The following is a 21,992-nucleotide window of genomic DNA, read 5'->3' as shown; positions in this document are numbered from 1 at the left end:
ATTGTTTCTGTATTCTAGCAGTATCTTTCTAGTTTTACTTGTACATTGTTAAAACATTGTTTAATAAAATATTTATACACATTTGTATAGTATTGAATATTCTATATGACCACACCCTGTATGTATATATACACATATCGTATAATGTCTGATGTAAGAAATAAGGACATGAATGATTTATATTCGATATAAAGACTCCAGTGAGGGTTGATTACTAGACACTTTAATGGCTACAGAGATTTCTAACCCCATAATAGTTAATTCGTAATTACAACATAATAAACTCATAATAACAACATAATAAACTCATAATTACAACATAGTTAACTCGTAATTACAACATAGTTAACTCGTAATTACAACATGAAGAACTCATAACTACAACATAGTTAACTCGTAATTACAACATAGTTAACTCACTAATAGTTAATTCGTAATTACAACATGAAAAACTCATATTTAAAACATAGTTAACTCGTAATTACAACATAATAAACTTATAATTACAACATAGTTAAATCATAATTACAACATGATCTTAAGATCGCCATACAATAACATAATGCCGGAGTAGCTAGGCCAACATTGTACTTTATTTTAAATGATAGAACAAAATTAAAATTAAAGCGATTGGTGATCTGTTGCAACAGTGCATTACTATCATTCTCTTATTAACATTCATCATGCTCTCATTAACATTTATCATCCTCTCATTAACATTCATCATTAACATTCATCATGCTCTTATTAACATTCATCATCCTCTCATTAACATTCATCATGCCCTCATTAACATTTATCATCCTCTCATTAACATTCATCATGCTCTCATTAACATTCATCATGCTCACATTAACATTTATCATCCTCTCATTAACATTCATCATGCTCTCATTAACATTCATCATGCTCACATTAACATTTATCATCCTCTCATTAACAATCATTCATTAATTGCATGTTCTCATTAATATTCATTATTTTCAAGTTCTCATTAATATTCATTATTTTCAAGTTCTCATCAATATTCATTATTTTCAAGTTATCATTAATGCTGACATTAATATCATGGTCTGATGAATTTAATGCTGACATTAATATAATGGTCTGATTAATTTAATGCTGACATTAATATCATGCTCTTATTAATTTATTGCTCTCATTAATATCATTCATTATTTTCAAGATCTTTTTCTTAAGTTAGTTGGCAAACACAATAAAGGCATTGCCGTAACTAGCCCAAAGCAACAAAGGGGGGGGAGGGGAAGTGATTAATGAAAAAATATTATTCTGTCTTGAATTGTATCATATTAAGTATTGTTTAAGTAATATATTGTAACAACATGAGGGGCATGAGGCCCGAATGTTTTTACAATATATTACGCAATGTCTTAAGCTCGAGACCATTAAACAACTTAAAATACAGACACTTGCACGTGCTTTGTAATGAAATATGTCACTCGAGTTCAATATTTTACCAAGTTACGCTTGGCACATTGCCCGTACGATTATTTGAAATAATGGTACTCCAACATCAAAGGGTGACGTCACATCTGTATTTTAAATATTAATAATAATCACTAAATATGTACTCAGATTTAATTAAGAAAACAATATCAAAATATCAAGGCTAGATAATCTCCCGTCTTGGGTTTAATTGAAAATAAACTAGGATGAGCAGGTTTCTCTGTTATCAATAAAAGATGGCAGTGTCTTGCTACACTCTAGCTGCATTGATTCAATTAATCCTAACTTTGTAAATACTGTCGGACGTGCTGTTCTGTGTATATGATATTTTATGTTTTCCGGTATTAAACAGTTTAAAGAATAATTCCAGTTTCATATATCTAATTCATCTAGTACGCCCATACATGGTCGGTTCCGGGTTCATATATCTATTTCATCTAGTATGCACGCCCATACTTGTTAATTGAAAGAATTTAAAACTAAAAAAATTCTACTCACAAGAAATGAATGATCCGTCGAACGGTTAAATAAAGTGAACTATAGAGTTGACTGATGTATATAAAAATGTTGTCGTCTATTGTGAGTTATTTTGGAACAAAAAAGTCTGTCATAAAATACACATAAAACAAGGGAAACTATTTCCCTTAAGGCAGATTGACACATAAACTTTGAAATACTCTATTATCATTTCTTTTTTTAAAACTCTGACACATATTTTTTTCCGTTTATACTTTCTAACATTACTGTCACACTAATTATTCTATTTTTGATGTTGTCATACATTCAATTTTAAAATCCTATTTGTTGTCTGAATGGCACAGCTTCACAAATAACAGAAACAACTTGGCATACGAGTCTAAAATATATTACTGTAAAAATTTTGATTTTCAAATTGACCAATTACGTAATTTTATGCATGTAGTGTCTCCACTTTCCAGTGTTTTCATCACACATCCAGAACATCCATCAACCATCCTCAGTCCAGATCCTCCCAGAGCTTCCATCACCTGTTCTAAGCCCCCACACTTCCACAGCCTCCATCACCCACCCTCAGCCCACACTACCACAGCCTTCATCACCCACCCCCAGTCCTCACACTGCCAAAGCCTCCATCACCCTCCCTCAGTCCTCATACTCCCACAGCCTCCATCACCCACCCCCAGTCCTCATACTCCCACAGCCTCCATCACCCACCCCCAGTCCTCATACTCCCACAGCCTCCATCACCCACCCTCAGTCCTCATACTCCCACAGTCTCCATCACCCACCCTCAGCCCACACTACCACAGCCTTCATCACCCACCCCCAGTCCTCACACTCCCACAGCCTCCATCACCCACCCCCAGTCCTCATACTCCCACAGCCTCCATCACCCACCCTCCCTCAGTCCTCATACTCCCACAGTCTCCATCACCCACCCTCCCTCAGTCCTCATACTCCCACAGTCTCCATCACCCACCCTCAGTCCTCACACTCCCACAGCCTCCATCACCCACCCCCAGTCCTCATACTCCCACAGCCTCCATCACCCACCCCCAGTCCTCATTCTCAAAGAACCACCCTAGGTCTAGTTTGAAACAGTCATTCAGAAGGCATATAAAAAAACGAGGGTCTCTGAACAAGTACTTAGATCCCTTGGCAGGTAAAATTCAAAGAAGATTAGACCTGAACAGAATATAGATAGAGTTTAATGGTCTAGTGATTGTGTGAATGTTGTTGTTGTAGACTGGATGTAACAGGTATTTGTATTATACCTGTAACATGATACACACATATTTATAGTTATATATATCTCCCTGTTTTTACTCGACAAAACACCTGTAATTTTACCTACATACAAGACAATATGTCAGCTTAAGCACAAACAAATAGTCAAGTTTCAACTACATAGAGAGAGAGAGAGAGGTGGTTTAACAACCACTAAACACAACCAGGTCATTTCGAGATAAACATATGGTACAATTTTACTTAAATAATTCGTTTATGCATAGGAGGGAACCAGAGGACCTGAAGAAAACCCAAGTTGGACCAGCGATCCTTATACTTCTTGTTACATACACCACCCCACTTGACTCAATGGTAGACGTTATGATTGAAACCATGCCACTTAACTCAATGGTAGACCTTATGATACAAACCATGCCACTTGACTCAATGGTAGACATTATGATAGAAACCATGCCACTTGACTCAATGGTAGACCTTATGATAGAAACCATGCCACCTGACTCAATGGTAGACCTTATGATCGAAACCATGCCACTTGACTCAATGGTAGACCTTATGATAGAAACCATGCCACCTGACTCCTTGGTAGACCTTATGATCAAAACCATGCCACTTGACTCAATGGTAGACCTTATGATCGAAAGAGCATGCATTAGACCACTCAACGCCCCACCTCCCCTGAGTAAATAAAGAGAGTTGGTGTATGGAATTCCTCCTGGTTCTTTAAATATAAGTAGTGATGTATGTTTATCTAGAACACCTGATATGTTTTTTGTATTCCGCATGTCTGATTTTTTTTTGATTTTTTCTTAAAATCATTTGATGAATGTGTACTTGTTTACCTCGACAAGCTTGTATTGCCCGAAGCTACTCAATATTTTTTTTTTCAATTGTGCATCTTTTTAAATGAAAACAAAGATTTATTCTAAACCATAGTAAATAAAATCGTGTGATTTTCGTCCAATGATCCCTGCACACAAATTATTGTTAGTCACAGTTAATGATGTGTGGATGTTAAATCTCACCACCAACCTCGTGGGTTTTCTCCGGGTCCTCTGGTTTCCTCCCACTGCTAAAGACCCCTACGCGCAAGCTAATTATTGAAATAAAATTAAACCATATGTTAGTCCCGAAATGACCTAGTTTGTGTCGAGTGGACGTTAAACCCCATTTCTCTCTCTCTCTCTCTAAATCTCAACATCTCTGTCATCACCATTTTAATTTATTATATACTATAAATACATGTCTTTTCATGATAAACTCAATATATCTAATATATAATACTGGATGGATTGTTACCCTAAATACATTTCTCATGATAAACTCAATATATCTAATATATAATACTGGATGGATTCTTACCCTAAATACCTTTCTCATGATAAACTTAATATATCTAATATATAATACTGGATGGATTCTTACCCTAAATACATTTCTCATGAATAAAATAATTGTTTATTTGAGGGTTTTTTTCCAGTTTTTTTTAGGGTCAACAATGTTCACTAAGTCAGTTAATATATTCTTCTCCATGTTCGTTGATGGTATAATATCAGGTATAATGTTTTCTATTTGATCATACTTCACCAAGTACTTGAGTATTCTTCTCTTATCTTATTGTCAAATAAACTGAAGATGATAAACACTAGCTACTTTAATACGACAAGTTCCCTGAATATCGTCAATAGATCTCTCTATATCAACAATATTACCACCAAATAACAGTTTTATCTCTAAATTACGGCTCAGTATTCCACTGTTTCTAATTTGTCTCTTCAAAAATGAATTATTTCTGGTTTCTGTTGACCAAAGGATGCTATTTCAAAATTTTGTTGGTTGGACATTTTAGTTGGGGTTAATAGCAGGGGTCGTACGAGCGGCTTTAGACCCTATGATGTCAGACATTGATTAATCAATCAGTGTTGACGTTTCTAGTGGTTTACCCACAGTTCCGTGATTGAGACGCCAAGAAGTCGCCTAGTGTAGTAAAGACAAGTAAAATGAAATTTTGAACTATAAAAACCGAAACGAAATAGGATCTGTGTTTTAATCAGATTGGGTTAATCGAGGCCAGAATAAGGTCAACTCCAAATATTTTTATGTTAGATAGCATATATTTTGAATACCAAAAAATAAGTACAGGTTGCTAGTTTTATATTTAATCTCCCTACTGTATTCAAATTTATGTCAGTAATATTTCTACAAAATTACGTGTTTTTTTAAACGATAGAATGAAAGTGTACCGACCCATACCGACTGGTACCTGCTTCAAATTCACGTCAGTAGAGCTTATGGGATTATCAGAATCATCATTTGTACTAATTACTTAGAACTGAATGACTGTTAAAGGTTAGCTTACACATTTATTGACTAATTTCGTCGCCTGATATCAAATTGTTTTCAGGATTAAGATATAAAGAAAATCACAATAGTCCAGAAAGTCAAGCAAGGCAGATTATGTAGGATTAAAATTAATTAAGGTTAGTGTTTAACCCCATAATTACCTAATTTGATGATGAGTAGTAGTTATACTGTCCTTGTGTAAGATTGAGGGCCTGGCAAGGAAAACAAGGTGTTGTGTGGACCCTGACAGTTGTAAATCACATTAAATCACTCCCTCATAACACACTGTATGGTGTATGTTATAACTCCCTCATCACACACTGCATGGTGTATGTTATAACTCAATCATCACACACTGTATGGGTGTATGTTATAACTCCCTCATCACACACTGCATGGTGTATGTTATAACTCAATCATCACACAATGTATGGGTGTATGTTATAACTCCCTCATCACACACTGCATGGTGTATGTTATAACTCCCTCATCACACAATGTATGGCGTATGTTATAACTCCCTCATCACACACTGTATGGGTGTATGTTATAACTCCCTCATCACACACTGCATGGTGTATGTTATAACTCCCTCATCACACACTGTATGGGTGTATGTTATAACTCCCTCATCACACACTGGTGCAGAACAATAGAATGTTAAATCCCAGTTATATTTCATCTCATTTAACTAAAACCTGTTACTGTTGTTTTGAACCATTTGACAATGAATCAACTTGTATCATGTATCTCACTATATCCCCTCTTAGTTACCCACATATAAAGCTCTTATTTCGTTCATCTTAAATTCTTTTCCTAGTAACAATAAAATCTTTTATGTGTAATTTTTTCAATGACCTTCCATTTAATCTGTTTAACCGACAAGAAGATTTTCACAATTCACCATGTCATAAAATACCTGTAACGAGATGTTTATTGTAAAATACCTGTAATGAGATGTTTATTGTAAAATACCTGTAACGAGATGTTTATTGTAAAATACCTGTAACGAGATGTTTACTGATAATTATTTAACTCTTCAACTTTCAATGGGGTTCTTCCCTTTTACCCTTTTAACAAGAAAACTTCACAAGAATTCACCCTCTCAACGTTAAATACCTTCCCCCCCCCCCCATCTCCACATTTTATCCTTCCAGTTTTGAAAGTTTTGACGAAGGGTCTGTACATGAAGACAAATTACGGTTGATTAATTCCATGAAAAGAAAGTTCTGTATATATTTTACACATGGGTGGTTTTAAATTGGAGGCCATTCACAATAAAACCACCGACACCCATTTCTACAAAATGTAAATAATATTAAAATATGTCAAGCTACAGTGGACCTTTATTCTTTCTCAAATTAGAAAGCTATTCAAGTTTCAGGTCATCGTTTGTGGAATAAGGGAATCCCTTGCAACATATACAATAATGAGGAAATCCCTTGCAACCTACAATATTGATTGTAAAAGTTGAATTTCTAAATCAAATATCAGTCCAAACATATTTCAGTTCTGTTAGGTTTTTACAAAGATAAGATGAATTGGAGGCAAGAATAAGGTATATTCAGGCAGTACTTGGGTAAAATACGCTAATTTTATGACATTTTATAAGGGATAATTTCCAAGTTCCGTGCATCTATATGAAGTCTGAAAAAAATTCCTATATCTGACCTTGTATTCATGTTGAGATTCTGTTAAGTATACTAAAAACTATCAACTAACAGCCATCTTAAAAAATGTTATACAGTCAGTTATTTTAAGACTAGTCATACAGCATTCACCTACAATGAATAGATTTATATTTCAAACTTATTCAAATAACCATACAATAGTTTTGGGCGGCAATCATAATGGTTTTATTAAGAAGTTTTATAAAAACTCTCTAATAGAAGTAAATCTTTTCATAAAAATATGTAGTTTAAAGAACTTTTCCCAACATTTTATACTAGATGACATAGCAGACATAGATCACTGTGATACCAAACACTCTTAATATCTTGCCTTCCATAATAAATAGCCACGATGAAAATCCATAAATATTGGATTTTTTGGAAATTTGGAGTCACATGGAGTAAAAGTTCCGTAACCAAAACAAATGAATGATATGGGATCGAACCATGGGTTCCACGTCGGCCGTATATGACGATCCGGACGGAGGGCTACGGAAAATGACCGTACCTAGATCTGACCAATCGGTCATTTTGCACGCCGGAAAATAGCCTTTTTTTTTCAAAACCCAATTTTCAAACATGGCTACGATCGACCTCCACTATGTAACTATAAAATTGTACAGCCAGTGCAGAATAATGTGATCATCGAACTAATTAAGAAAATTAATAACTGCTACTTTAAACAAATTTACTTTCATGCTGAATTATTCAATTTATTGTTTCTTGTCCCAATAGATAAACTGAATATCAGTCTACCTTTTTTAAAAATAAAATCAAATTGGGTTTAACATCTGCACCGACTGGGAACGTCTTGTGTTACTATATTTTAAATGACATTTTTTCAAGAAACAAAAAACAAGACAACGAACACAGTATTGGCACATCTTTCAGTTGACTTGTAACACGACATTGTCTACACAACTAACAAATCATTCTGGCTACGAATTGAAAGCGTGATAATTTCAGGAATGGGTTTTTTATTGACGGACAAATATATTGCGGAACTCAAGTCAATACGATAAAACACTCCTGGCATTTCAACACAAACATCACAGGAAAAATGTTTGATAAATCCTGTGCTACTAACATCCAAATGTGGAGAAATGGAGACTAGAGTGTCACCACGGGAGAAAAACTGATATGACCAGCACAATAAAAAATGGACTTTATTTAAATATGATGTGACAAGAAATAACACAGGTACTGACAACAAGTCTGCATGGAGAATTAATGGATGATGTTTTGGAGTGAGTGAGGAAGATGAATGAATGAATGAAAGTATGAATGAATGATGAAGACAAATGAAAGAATAAATGAATTATGTTTTGGAGTGAGTGAGGAAGACAAATTGATAATTCATCAAGGTAAAGAAATGAAATTTGTTTAACTGCATCATAGGTCTAACCAGATATACGCCATCCAGTAACCAGACATACGCCATCCAGTGTGCCAGGAGGTAACTTTTACCTGGACAGTGGCACTATCAGGGAATCTTTGACACATTTATTACATATAGACTACAAACAGAAATGAATTTGGGTTTATCGTCCTACTTTTTAACACCAATTGGGCTAATGAAATAAGATAGGGTGAGCTCTGACCAGGCGAATAACAACATACAATTTATCATACCAACAATCAAATGAAACAATTGACAATATTCTCCATCAATCCATATGACCTTATTTTGACATTTACAACTGTCACTCTGGTTAAACTGACCTATATTGAACTATAGATAATCAAACAATTTCCCCTCCCTGGTTTTATTTCATCAAAACATGCAGTCGAAAGTTCAAATGGAAAGAAAGTTTGAAATCATAATTTTATGATGAGAAAATAAAACAATTTAATCAAGCCATTAAACTTCAACTAATAATCATTAATGATTTCCTCACTGCCATGTTTTAAATAAGCTTTCAGTAATAATAATATTGGGCTAGCAATATTTTAACTTTTTTAAGTCCTAGAAAAAAGGAATTAGCCTAAATTAATGCTAAGTCACCTGCAGGAAAGCCACCTCTGCAAGCTCTGGACAAACAGTCCCATGCCTATTCACCAGGGACCTATTTAATAATACATTTTTAGAAGATAGGGTATGACAAGAAAAAGTTAAACTGAAGTCTATCCAGGGGTAGAATTGAGTCGATTGTCATTTGTCCATGCCTCAGCGATCAGTAATAACAAATAGAAGTATTCTTTACACCTGCATCACATTGGCTAAAACCCTTTTCATATTTAACAATTAAATAACCTGCAATAAGTACCATATTCTTACCTCAATCAAAACAAACGTCGGCACTTTATAAAAATCCTTTGATTATCCCAAAATGTTAAAAAGTTGTTGTGGAGAAAGTTCGTGGACCGTTGGTCGTGTATTGATGTGTGTACTACTCTACAGTACGGATGAGTTGGTATGCCTGCAGGTGAAAGCTTTAACGAGCTGAATAGTGGGACATGAAAGGCGTGCGAGACAGGTAAATATACAAGCATTAGAGGTCATCATATATAGATAGACCACTATACCACGACCTCTCTCAATAAAGGGACAATGACATGATCCTCTACACAACTGTATTATATAGCATGCACATGATTACAATATATAAGGGATTTCAAAGAATACATAACATGCAACATCATTCACAGAGAGAGAGAGAGAGAGAGAGAGAGAGAGAGAGAGAGAGAGAGAGAGAGAGAGATTTTAACATCCACTTGACACAAACTAGGTCATTTCGAGACTAACATATGGTTCAATTTTATTTCGATAATTCGCTTGCATGTAGGGGTCTTTAGCAGTGGGAGGAAACCCTGGAGCACCCAGAGGAAACCCACAAGGTTGGGCAGGCGACCCTACTCCTTGTCACGTAAAACCGGGGAATCGAAACCACGCCAGTTGACTCAATGACAGACCTTATGATGGAACGAGCATGCACTAACTATTCGGCCATCAAACTCTCCCAGGTCAGTAAGAAGTATTATAAGTTGTTATAATTTTTGTATTGTACAGTGTAAAGTCGATGCAACTAAACTAATTAATTATCTGTTACTAATCCTGTTTAATCCTATAATAACTTTTATAAACAATACGCTGGTTTGTATGTTTATTACTTTAATTGTCTAAGATACATGAACATGAAGTTACCATAAAATAAGTTTATCAGTAGTAAGCATACTTTGCCACACACATGATACCCACTGTTATCATAACAACATCCCCTGTTACTATAACAACATAGACATTTGTTAGTTCTGAAATGACCTAGTTCGTGTTGAGTTGATGTTAAGCTCTCTCTCTCTCTCTCTCTCTCTCTCTCTCTCTCTCTCGTAAATTATTGCATAATGCACTGAATTTTTTGTCATAAATAAGCTTTTGTACTATACTAAACAGGAAAACAATTTTTACCAGAGAATAAAACAGAGTTTTAATGTTAGTTTTATTTTTATAAATCAACTCCCGGAGATGTGTTTATATTTAGTAAAAAATAACTAAATATTGCACTTGTTTTGTTAAACCAACAGTTACCGGGATGTGCATTGTCTTCTTTCCGGTATTTTTAATTCATTTATTTTGGGGATAATAAAATTTGATGTGACAACATTAATAGAATATTTTATACCATGAATTAATGGTGTTAGGATTTATGATAATGTATATAGTCAAGGATGAATCAAAGTGGAGCCAGTTTCTACATGACACCTCATGACCTCATGACCCTCAAAATATAAATAATCACAAAACAACATATTGGAATATATCGGTACATTATACATAGTGGGATACTGGTGTGGGATATAATTAATTATAATGGGATAGTGCACGACTGGGATGCTGCAGAACTGGGATGGTGCAGAACTGGGATGGAGTGTGGGATGGAGTGTAGGAGAGATGGCACTGCAGGAAGAGGGTGGGAGTGTGGGAGGGTGTGTAGGAAGAGGAAGGATGAGGTGTAGGAGTGGGTGAGTAGGGGGATGGGTGTAAAAGGGGGGTGAGTGGATGGGGGTTGGAGTTAGACATGGAGGGAAGAAAAGTAAATAATAAAATTTGGTAAAGGTAGATTTTGAAACTACTGCATTAAAATTACACCCTTTACATTGCAAAATATGTATAGAAAACACAGACAAAATATGGGTTGAAATATTGTAAATTACAATTGGTATTTATAACTTATGTGAGCGCTGTGGGTAGTCATGTGGTCAAGGAACTAGAATCTTGACTAGTAAGCCCTGGGATCGAATCCTGGTAGGGCACACGCAGGGCTGACCAGATCAGTCCGTGTGGTTATTCCCACATATACCCATTGGTGTGCAAATAAAATAACTGTTGATAAAAGCTGGAAATGAGTAGGCCGCTTCCGTTGACACATATTAAAATTACTGGATTTTTTAAAACCTGTTCTATTGATGTATTCAATTCAAGTTTCTTTTCATTTATTCAATACAGAAAAAGATTGTGATAAAAACTTGGGATTGTTAGATATATATGATAATAAAATGTTTGATGGAACTAACTGCATATAAAACCGATAGCTATTTAAATATAAATATCTAGATGCTTCAATTCACCTGAAAAGAAAAATGATCTAAAAAATATCTTACTAGAAGAAAAATAACATACTACTATAATAAAGATGAGGTGGTTGTTTTACCTTGTATATATAGGGTGGTTGTTTTACCTTGTATATACAGTATGGTTGTTATATCGTGTATATACAGGGTGGTTGTTATACCATGTATATACAGGGTGGTTGTTATACCTTGTATATACAGGGTGGTTGTTATACCTTGTATATACAGGGTGGTTGTTATATCTTGTATATACAGGGTGGTTGTTATATCTTGTATTAATAGGGAGAGGCACAGTTTAACATGCACTCAACACTAACAAGCTCATATTTTGGCTAATATATGGTACAATTTTATTTCAATAATTCGCTGGCAATGAGAGGACCAGGTTGGGCTGGTAACTTGACTCCTTGTCAACATTCGAGTGTTAGATCAAAACTACGCCACTTGACACAGTAGCAGACCTTATGATCTAAAGTGCACCAGCCAATCCCACTTTTTATATAGGGTAAGGATGAAGATATTATAGGGATAAAGATTGTGAGTTACTGAAAAGTAAAATATATATAATATAATTATACGACATGCTCGGTGAACAATAATAATATAATTGTCAGATGGCATGCGTAGGTTTACATAAATAAATCCTTGTGCTCATAGATTTCACAGGAGGACAACACTCAACACAACACTGGCAATATGTCGAGTGGTCAATTATCGATCAGTCATTACCATGTTATATACCAGGGTAATGTTTTCTTGAATTGTTCCCATTGATTGCCTTCCAGGACATGGGTCATCGTCAAGGCTCTCTCTGCCACGCTTATATTTCACAGCCCACTTTTTACTACAGGTACTTGGTGGCTGCCCTATAGCCAGTTATCTCCATTTCTGGTGATTTCAATAGGTAGATTCACAAGATAATAATAACACTACAGTTGCTGTTCTTGTGATTCATTCAATGATTGTACTTGTTGGTGGAAAAACTTTGTTTCAACCCAGTTGATCTATTCAGGCTTAGAACTTTCAGCCAGCCCTCATATTTCTTTTCATGAAAAGCTTCAGAGTAGTCTGGAGTGCTCCGCGACTCCAACTAGGAAGCCAGCTTATAGAGAGATAAATATTGGGTATTATTCATGAATATTGTAAGTGGACGAGTTTAAACTTTTACAATTTCTAAATGAGTATTCAGATATAGAGAGAGAGAGAGAAATGGGGTTTAACGTCCACTCGATACAAACTAGTTCATTTCGGGACTAACATATGGTTTAATTTTATATCAATAACTCGCTTGCGCGTAGGGGTCTTTAGCAGTGGGAGGAAACCAGAGGACCCGGAGAAAACCCACGAGATTGGACAGGTGACCCCACTCCTTGTCATGTACAACCAGGGATTCGAAACCACGCCAGTTGACTCAATGACAGGCCGTATGATACAGCCCGCACATGCTAACCATTCGGCCATCCAACCCCCCCAAAAATGAAATGATATGAAAAGGGCTTTAACATCCTCCTGTTCTGCTCCGACTGGGCTAATGAAGACAGGCATACACCATACAGTGTGCTATGAGGAAAATTTTACCCGGGCAGTGGCACTATGGTCTACTCTTATATCAAATTCCAACTGCCAATTGACTTTTACAAGCATGCCAATGAATACATGGGACCTCAGTTTTTCGGGCCCTCCGTGCTCCACCACTGACAAGAAGAAACCACGTCGGAAAATCCAGATGAGCTTTCTCGGCCAATGCAGGGATCGAACGCGTGACCTCCAGACTAGTGAGCCAGCATCTTACTCGCTTAGCCACCATGGCTCCAGTATGACAAAAGGCTGATTACTGACCCAAAATTATTCTTGTTTCCATAGAATCCTTGAGGCTTTAAAGCTTTATGTTAAACTAGTCAGAAAGACAAACTTTACTCGGGATAAAAAACAAACAGTGAAATATGACAACAATTTCACCAAACCTACAACAATGTTTTGATGTTTTTACCACAATGATGAAATGCGGACGTTCAGAATGACAGTCGTGCAGAATGTTTCTAAATTGAGCAATTAATGACTGAGTTGAGGAATTACTCTGGGTTTATTCTCTGTGTGTTTAAGGTTTAGCAAGTCATTAAACCCCCCGTTAAAAAATGGCCGACGCTATTTGCTCTTGGTCAATATGACAATCAACTTTATATAACAAAACTTTCAGACATGCAGAAAATTTTACGCGCTCGAGAGACCTCAATCCATAAAGGGATAAATATAGGGTACAAATCTGATAAAATATTCGACTTAAAGCAATTTAGTTCCAAGATGAAGATACAATGTTTCAGAACGCAAATTGGTATTTATTGATAATTTTATAATTTGACATGAATAGGGACTAAAAATTGTCTTTTAGATAGATGATTAAAATTTTAAAAAGTTGGTTAGCAACCATCTTGGCATTGATGTTCATGGTTCAGATATTAAACAGTGGATGGACATGAAAACAAAGTAATTATTTTAATAATTTGGGGGCTGATATTCTCTTTGGTAGGTATTACTTAGTATTGTATAAAAGTCTCTATTTGCTGGCAAGGGTTTTCAGCCTTTTAAAAAGTTGGTTAGCAACCATCTTGGCATTGATGTTCATGGTTCAGATATTAAACAGTGGATGGACATGAAAACAAAGTAATTATTTTAATAATTTGGGGGCTGATATTCTCTTTGGTAGGTATTACTTAGTATTGTATAAAAGTCTCTATTTGCTGGCAAGGGTTTTCAGCCTTGAACAACATATTTTCAGCCTTGAACTACATATTCTCAGCCTAGAACTACATATTGTCAGCCTTAAACTACAAATTGTCAGTCTTAAACTATATATTGTCAGCCTTTAACTATATATTCTCAACCTTGAACTACACATTCTCAGCCTTGAACTGCATATTTTCAGCCTTCAACTATATATTTTTAGAACGTAAGGTTATTCTTTAAGGATGTTTAAAGGGTTATTTCCCTGTAGTTATCTGGTTGTTTTATGTAGAGTAATGTGACCAGGAGATAAAGATGGGCCTGCAGGCAAGGCTTACTATCATATTGTACAAGTATTAACTCTTATTATCTCAAAGTACACAATATCTAATTGTCTGCTGTGTAACGATTTGACTTTATTATATCATCAGCCCTCAAACACTTGAATGGAATTTCCCAGAATTAACGACTGAAAAGTGTCCTTTAAATGACTGTGCCAAACAACACAGTATATATACCATCTAGGCTTTGATGTTCAAGGATAAAAATGAAATCAGTGTTCTATATCCTAACAACTCGACAGCTAATCCTAATTATTTTCTGTTTTTTTTTATTCCATCCAAACTACAAGACCCTTTACCTATCTAGGCACGGTGTCCTGCACCACTAGCAAGAGGAAAATAGACTGGAAATTCCAGAGCAGATCCAAAGTAATGATTTATTTGAAAGTGAATCTTGTAGATTCTGGAGTATATTACCCTGGTGTATATCACCTCATAATATTTAAAGATACACTATGGGAGATTAGATAAAAAAAACAGGCAGTTCTCATTATTATATTTAAAAACTAGATTTTGTAAAGGAAAATTGCTGAAAATTTCAGTCAAATTGATCCAATCTAAACCAAGATTATAGCAATTGAATTTTCGACCTAGCCTTGATCATCATTAGTAAAGTCGGTACGATAAAAAGCATAGTCTCAATTATCCATTTCATGATTAACCATGAATGAAAGTTTAGCAGCAAATGGGACCCTAATCCAGTAAATATCGCAGGCTAGCAATGACATCAAGAGTTGAATTAGGGTCTGGATAAGTTAATTAATGTCTAATTAATAATTTAGATAACATTTCAGGCCTAAAGAAATACCTGCAATGGGCAGATTTAGCTCTTGCATAATGTATGTATTAAAATAGCAATTTGATCAACCTGATTATCGCAATATACAGAAGACAAATTTAGTTGGTCTAAACAAAAATATCTTTAAAAACAAACCTTGCAATTTGATATTTACATCCAATGTCCAAATGTTGCCAGATTGATTGATTGAAAAGTCCTCTGAAATTAACTACTTTCAGATATTCAGTCCAAATTTGTTGGGGTTTCTCCTACATTCCTCCAACTCGTGATGAAAACACGACAATGACTGATAACATTGGTTAAAGTTAAATTCTTACAAATCTGTCTTTGTAGTATAATTGACACAGTGCTCACGCCTCATTCAAAAGGCAGATTACCTCACCCAAATAAACATGTTCTTATTGTAACCAGCAAATATCAAACACTTTATATGAAGGTAAAGATTCGTTTCAACCCAAACATACAGATTTAAGACGAAGGTCAGAGAATTAGGTTTTGTTGAAGTGATGCTCAGACATCGTTCAAACTCTCAGCAATTGTTGAAAGGTTATTTGAAGGTCGTTCACGCTCTTAAGATGTAATAATACCTGTATAACAAACATTACAAACTGTACGATAAATACTTGTTTGTTTTTTACATTAACACACAAACGTTCAACAAATTTTCGGGTATGCAAAATATGGAACTAAAGTCGTATATCGAGAGAAAGAGAAATGGGGTTTAACGTCCACTTGGCACATACAAGGTCATTCCGGGACTAACATGTGGTTCAACTTTATTTCAAAGATTTGCTTGTACGTAGGGGTCTTTAGGAGTAAGAAGAAACCAGAGGACCCGGAGAAAACCCATGAGGTTGGCCCCTTATCTCATACAACCGGGGAACTGAAACCACGCCTGTTGACTTAATGACAGACCTTATGATATAGCTCGCACATAGGTTGTGGACCACCATGATGTCAAAATTTCTTGCCATCATTAACAAGGTTGGTGCAGTAATTTAAAATGTTTCATTTTATTTTATTTCCAATACCTCTTTAACAGGGTTTACAGCAGTAAAGTGAGGAGGGTGACTGTTTAACTGGGTTTACAGCAGTAAAGTGAGGAGGGTGACTGTTTAACTGGGTTTACAGCAGTAAAGTGAGGAGGGTGACTGTTTAACTGGGTTTACAGCAGTAAAGTGAGGAGGGTGACTGTTTAACTGGGTTTACAGCAGTAAAGTGAGGAGGGTGACTGGGTTTACAGCAGTAAAGTGAGGAGGGTGACAGCAGTAAATCGAGGATGGTGACTGGGTTTAAAGTAGTAAAGTTAGGAGGGTGACTGGGTATACAGTAGTAAAGTGAGGAGGGTGACTGGGTTTACAGTAGTAAAGTGAAGAGGGTGACTGGGTTTACAGCAGTAAAGTGAGGAGGGTGACTGGGTATACAGCAGTAAAGTGAGGCGGATGACTCTTTAAAAGAGATAACAAGAGTAGAAGTTGAGTAAGAAAGTATTTTTTATATAGAAAGAGTATGTAAATAAGGAGAAATAACTCTCATGTAGAAGAATTTCCCCTTTTAACATATTTAAACTAGAGATTATAGAACAGCACAAAAAACTTATTGTTTAAATCTCTGTCTTATTTTTATAAAACATGTCTGTCCTACATGGTGGGCCTTCTTCCAACTTAGGATTTAAATCTTATTTAAAAAAAAAACAAAGAATTTGTGTGTTGGAATAGAATGGAAAATATTTTTGCGTTGCGTCACGTAAATACTTCGGTCATTTTGAAGCAAGGCTTTGCAATTATTTTTTCTATAGCTACATGTCCAATGTGATATAGGAGGAATTTGCTTGGGCACGGTGTTTCTGCCTGCTGTGTACAGTAGTGAACCTTGGTTCTTGTTCCATCCGAAAGACTAGACATCACTTTTCTTGTCAGCCCAATAGAGCCAATTCTATCTAGAGAAGGTCCAAAAGTTGTTCTTGGCTCACACCCGCAGAAGGAAGACATTGTGGAATTTATTGGTGGTCTGTCTTCTTAGAAATGGTTTATCTTATGTTGAGTCCTGCATTGATATACATGCTTCACTCAAAATAGAAAATAACTCATAACAAGGGAGACAATCCAAAAACAAAAAAAGGATTAGGACCACAATTAAATTTCCCCATCCACTAACTACTGAGATGATTTTAAACTGTTATACTAGTACTCACTGAATACAGATTAATCTACTAACTAGTGAGTTGATTTTATACTGTTATAACAGTACTGATTGAATACAGATTAATCTATTAACTACTGAGATGATAGTCAAACTCTTACAAATCTTGGAGCAAATACATGGACAGATGTTGCTCTGTAGTGAGTTAACCATTCAGCCCACTGAACATTTTGGGAAAAGTTGGAGCCGTGCAAAGAGACAGAATTAAAATTAAAGTCAATGGAGAAATTAATGGTGGTCTGCCAGTAAACATGAAAACAGCGGTTTTAAATGTCCGACAATATAAGTGGATTGAGCATACTACACGACAACTTTGGCGATCACGGAAAAAAACACCATGTCACGTGCTTCGTCATGTGACACCTGTAAATTCATTTTAGTCGTCATCGCGTTGAATACTTCAATCAATATTGTTTTGTACATGATGATCAGTACAACGCCCGTCGAGTGCAGTGCGTTTATAGTATTCTAAGTAACTAGCTCAAATTTGGCGACTCTTGCATGTATAGAAAAACAAGCTACGTGAGTATGAGTCCAAAAATATTCCTGAGAATCCTAAATATAATCAATCCTTTCATTACCAAACAACCAACCAAGATGAGACAACCAATAAGTCCAGGTGACCGATTGACGGTCACTCTACGTTTTCTCGCTACAGGTACTGGAGAAAAAAAATGCCCATTCTAATTACCATCTATGAATCCTAGGACTATATTATTATTGAGTACATTACTATATAGACGGAACAATCCATTGGGCCTACCATATGTATTCGACAGCTTTGCCAGAATTCCAAACTTAATTTCAATTAGTTAGTTAGGGCTAAATTAGATTACCTGAGTCACTTAAATTATAATATCATACATGCAACAGAAAAAAATTCTGAGAAATCTTGTGTGTGTTTATGTCACATGAGAAGAATAACCAAACATGATTGGTTTAATGGGTGAATTTATTTTCTTCGTTGTCGCTTAACTTGTCGCCTAGGTGAGCACATTACACGATTTGTTGCCGATGAAGCGACGACTTGGGCGATCATATCAAACAAGTCTGATAACGGCGACCATCGCGATCGAGTGCGCACACTAGAAAAGTTTTTGATTTTTCATCGTCGGATTAAAATGTGTTTCAGCCTTAAAATGATTTAATTAAGGAATGCAGCAGAAAGTTTATTCTGAACACTGAATACCACTTCCCTAATTGTATATCAGTGGTTATAGCACGATGCCCTATTTATTGTGTTCAGATGACAAAGTCAAGAATTGTCAGAGCTTTTAACCCAGCTTGACTTAGGTATCTGAACAGTTGGTATACACAGGACATTGATTATTCATCCCATCCGAAGGATTAGACAATTTTCATAGTTCCACTGACAATGTGTAAAACAGCAATAAAATCGTAGATCTATTGGTTAGTGAACCAACACCATATTAAACAATCCACAGGTACAGATGAAAATGAAATCACAAAAATCAAATTAATGTACCAGTATATGTAATTAAATCAACTTACTGTACCAGTATATGTAATTAAATCAACTTACTGTATATGTAATTTGGACCACTTCAACATAATTTGATTTATAATCATTGACTAGAAGAAATATATCACTCAATCTGTCCATCAACAACAATCGGATCACTCAATCTGTCCATCAACAACAATCGGATCACTCTATCTGTCCATTAACAACAATCGGATCACTCTATGTGTCCATCAATAAATATCGGATCACTTTGTCCATTAACAACAATCGGATCACTCAATCTGTCCATCAACAACAATCGGATCACACAATCTGTCCATCAACAACAATCGGATCACTCTATCTGTCCATTAACAACAATCGGATCACTCTATCTGTCCATCAACAACAACCGGATCATGCTAATTGTCCATTAACAACAATCAGGTCACTCTAACTGTCCTTCAACAACAATTGGATCATTCTATCCTACTACAAGTTAATATCGTTAGTAATTATAAATAATCATATGGAAACATTTATATTCCAGATTGTTCTGTCGATCAGAAAACATTAATTACTGTATAATCATATCATCACTTGCGATATTCCATATAAATCACTTTTATAACATCCAAATGTTTATATTTGTATTTATAAACACTCTGTACTCCAAACAGTAAATATCAGAGGTGTAGTGCGTATGGTCTACAACACCCATATATTTCTATTTACCATTAGGCCTTGTAATTAGAAAGGGAATCATTTATGGTTAAATTCCAAGTACATTCAATTTTTTCTGTTTCAGTTCACACTCATTCAACCAGCAAGAAGTATTACATAAAAATGTAATTCAAAATAAATCATGTTTTGATCAGCTAAATCCTTGGACAAGTCATATTGCACAGTTTATAAACAGAACCTAATAAATCACAGCTAATATTCCACAGTAATAGATCACAGTCAATAAATCATAGGCTTCGTTGGTGTTATATTTATAAGTTATAAGAATAGTATTGGTCTAAACGCTAATCCCTGGTTCATCCCCTTGTCAATCCTTTAACATTCTCCCTTTTTACTTTCACAGTTGGTCGTTTGACAAATTATCTATCTTTGGTCTATCTCAGATAAAATTGTAAGTGTGTTTTATTTTCTTTATAAGGACCTTCATCAAAATCCTGTATTTTTATTTTTTTTGTTTTTCACAGTTGGATGTGAAATCATACAACTTGCACACCTTTATGTGGTCAGTTATAAAATTAAAACTTTCTCGTGTTGACATCAGTATTTCTGTGCATTTCTTTCAATTGTTCTTCGTAGTTTGTCCTTGACATTGTCTTAAGAAGTACTCGATTAGTTGTTACACGTATTTTATGTTTGTAAGATCAACATTTTTTAAAAAATTTTTATCTGTTCACAGTTTGATTCTAATCTGACTGAATTTATATAAAGTTTTACAACATTTCCTTGTTTTATCTCGTTTTTTCACTGAATAAACATCCGCATCTCAAGATATCAATAAAGGAAATCGAAAGACTTTTTATGCATATTTTTAAAGCAGTCTATCATGAATGAGACACAATGGTTGCAATCCAACTTTAAAATGTTACAAATTTTACAAGTGAGAATCCAAATTCAAAATGTCACTAATTTCACAAATGGGAATGCAACTTCACTAACTTTACTATTGGTAGTAAGAATCCAACTTTAAAATGTCACTAATTTTACTAGTAAGAATCCAACTTTAAAATGTCACTAACTTTACTATTGGTAGTAAGAATCCAACTTTAAAATGTCACTAATTTTATTAGTAAGAATCCAACTTTAAAATGTCACTAACTTTACTATTGGTAGTAAGACTCCCACTTTAAAATGTCACTAATTTTACTAGTAAGAATCAAACTTGAACACATATAAAACATTACTGTTGTTTGTGTTTTTGTCCTCTCACTTAGAAACTAAAACATGAATGAAATATTATTTACACTCAAAAAAACTTTCAATCAAACAAAATATATTTTTTTACTTTTCTTTTAACATCAAGAATATATAGCATTGATCCCCTATATCTTTATTTTTTTAGATTTAAAACTATATTGGAATGTCTATCTTCCAGTTCTCACCGATTTTTAATTCCTTTTACAACCCTTTTTTCATCTAAAATTTTTCTATTTCAAGATACTAGATCAATCACACAATTTGCAGAAATCTTAATTCACACTCTTTACTCACAGGTTGTTCATTTCACCAACAGATACGTAAACGATTTTTTTTTTCTCAACACAAATATTTTCTTCCTTTCTCCAGTCATCAATATAAATGTGTAATAGGATACACGACTCTGGTAGACTGAATTACTTAAGCCACTTTACTTCTACATAGGCAGGCTTATAAAATACATTAAACTTTAGATTTCTACAATTTTTGGGAAAAAGAAAATCAAAGCAGTTATAACTATGACGTAAACATTTATTGAAACGCACAAATATCTATCAACAAGCCAGTGCCACCTATAAATGTTGAGTAAAATCTTTTGATGAGCCTCTTAATAATCCGATTGAATCCAAGTCAGGAAATTATCGTTGTTATTTTTGTTTAAAACCAAATTAGATATTATCCGACGGGATTGGCACCTTTAACCATATATATTTCTGGTCAGATCTATTTCAGCATCTATATCTGTAGTA

At 34.9% G+C, this 21,992-nt stretch overlaps 1 protein-coding gene across 2 annotated transcripts in view; it reads right to left on the bottom strand.

Annotated features, from left to right (window-relative positions):
• LOC126807746 (cordon-bleu protein-like 1) overlaps nt 1-21,992 on the bottom strand; it is an 85,990-nt gene that overhangs the window by 50,694 nt on the left and 13,304 nt on the right. Inside the window, exon 1 of one of the 2 annotated variants that reach the window (XM_056103173.1) lies at nt 9,487-9,670. The exons of the other annotated variant lie outside the window; for it this stretch is intronic. The gene's annotated coding sequence lies outside the window, so the exon portion shown is untranslated. Of the gene's footprint in view, nt 1-9,486; nt 9,671-21,992 lie in introns of those variants that run through there. 2 annotated transcript variants of the gene reach the window in all.

The sequence above is a fragment of the Patella vulgata genome, chromosome 9 (genome assembly GCF_932274485.2).
Source record: "Patella vulgata chromosome 9, xgPatVulg1.2, whole genome shotgun sequence".
NCBI classification, from domain to species: Eukaryota; Metazoa; Mollusca; class Gastropoda; family Patellidae; genus Patella; species Patella vulgata.
Note: the sequence above shows the minus strand (reverse complement) of the source record. Positions and strands in the feature narration are given on the sequence as shown.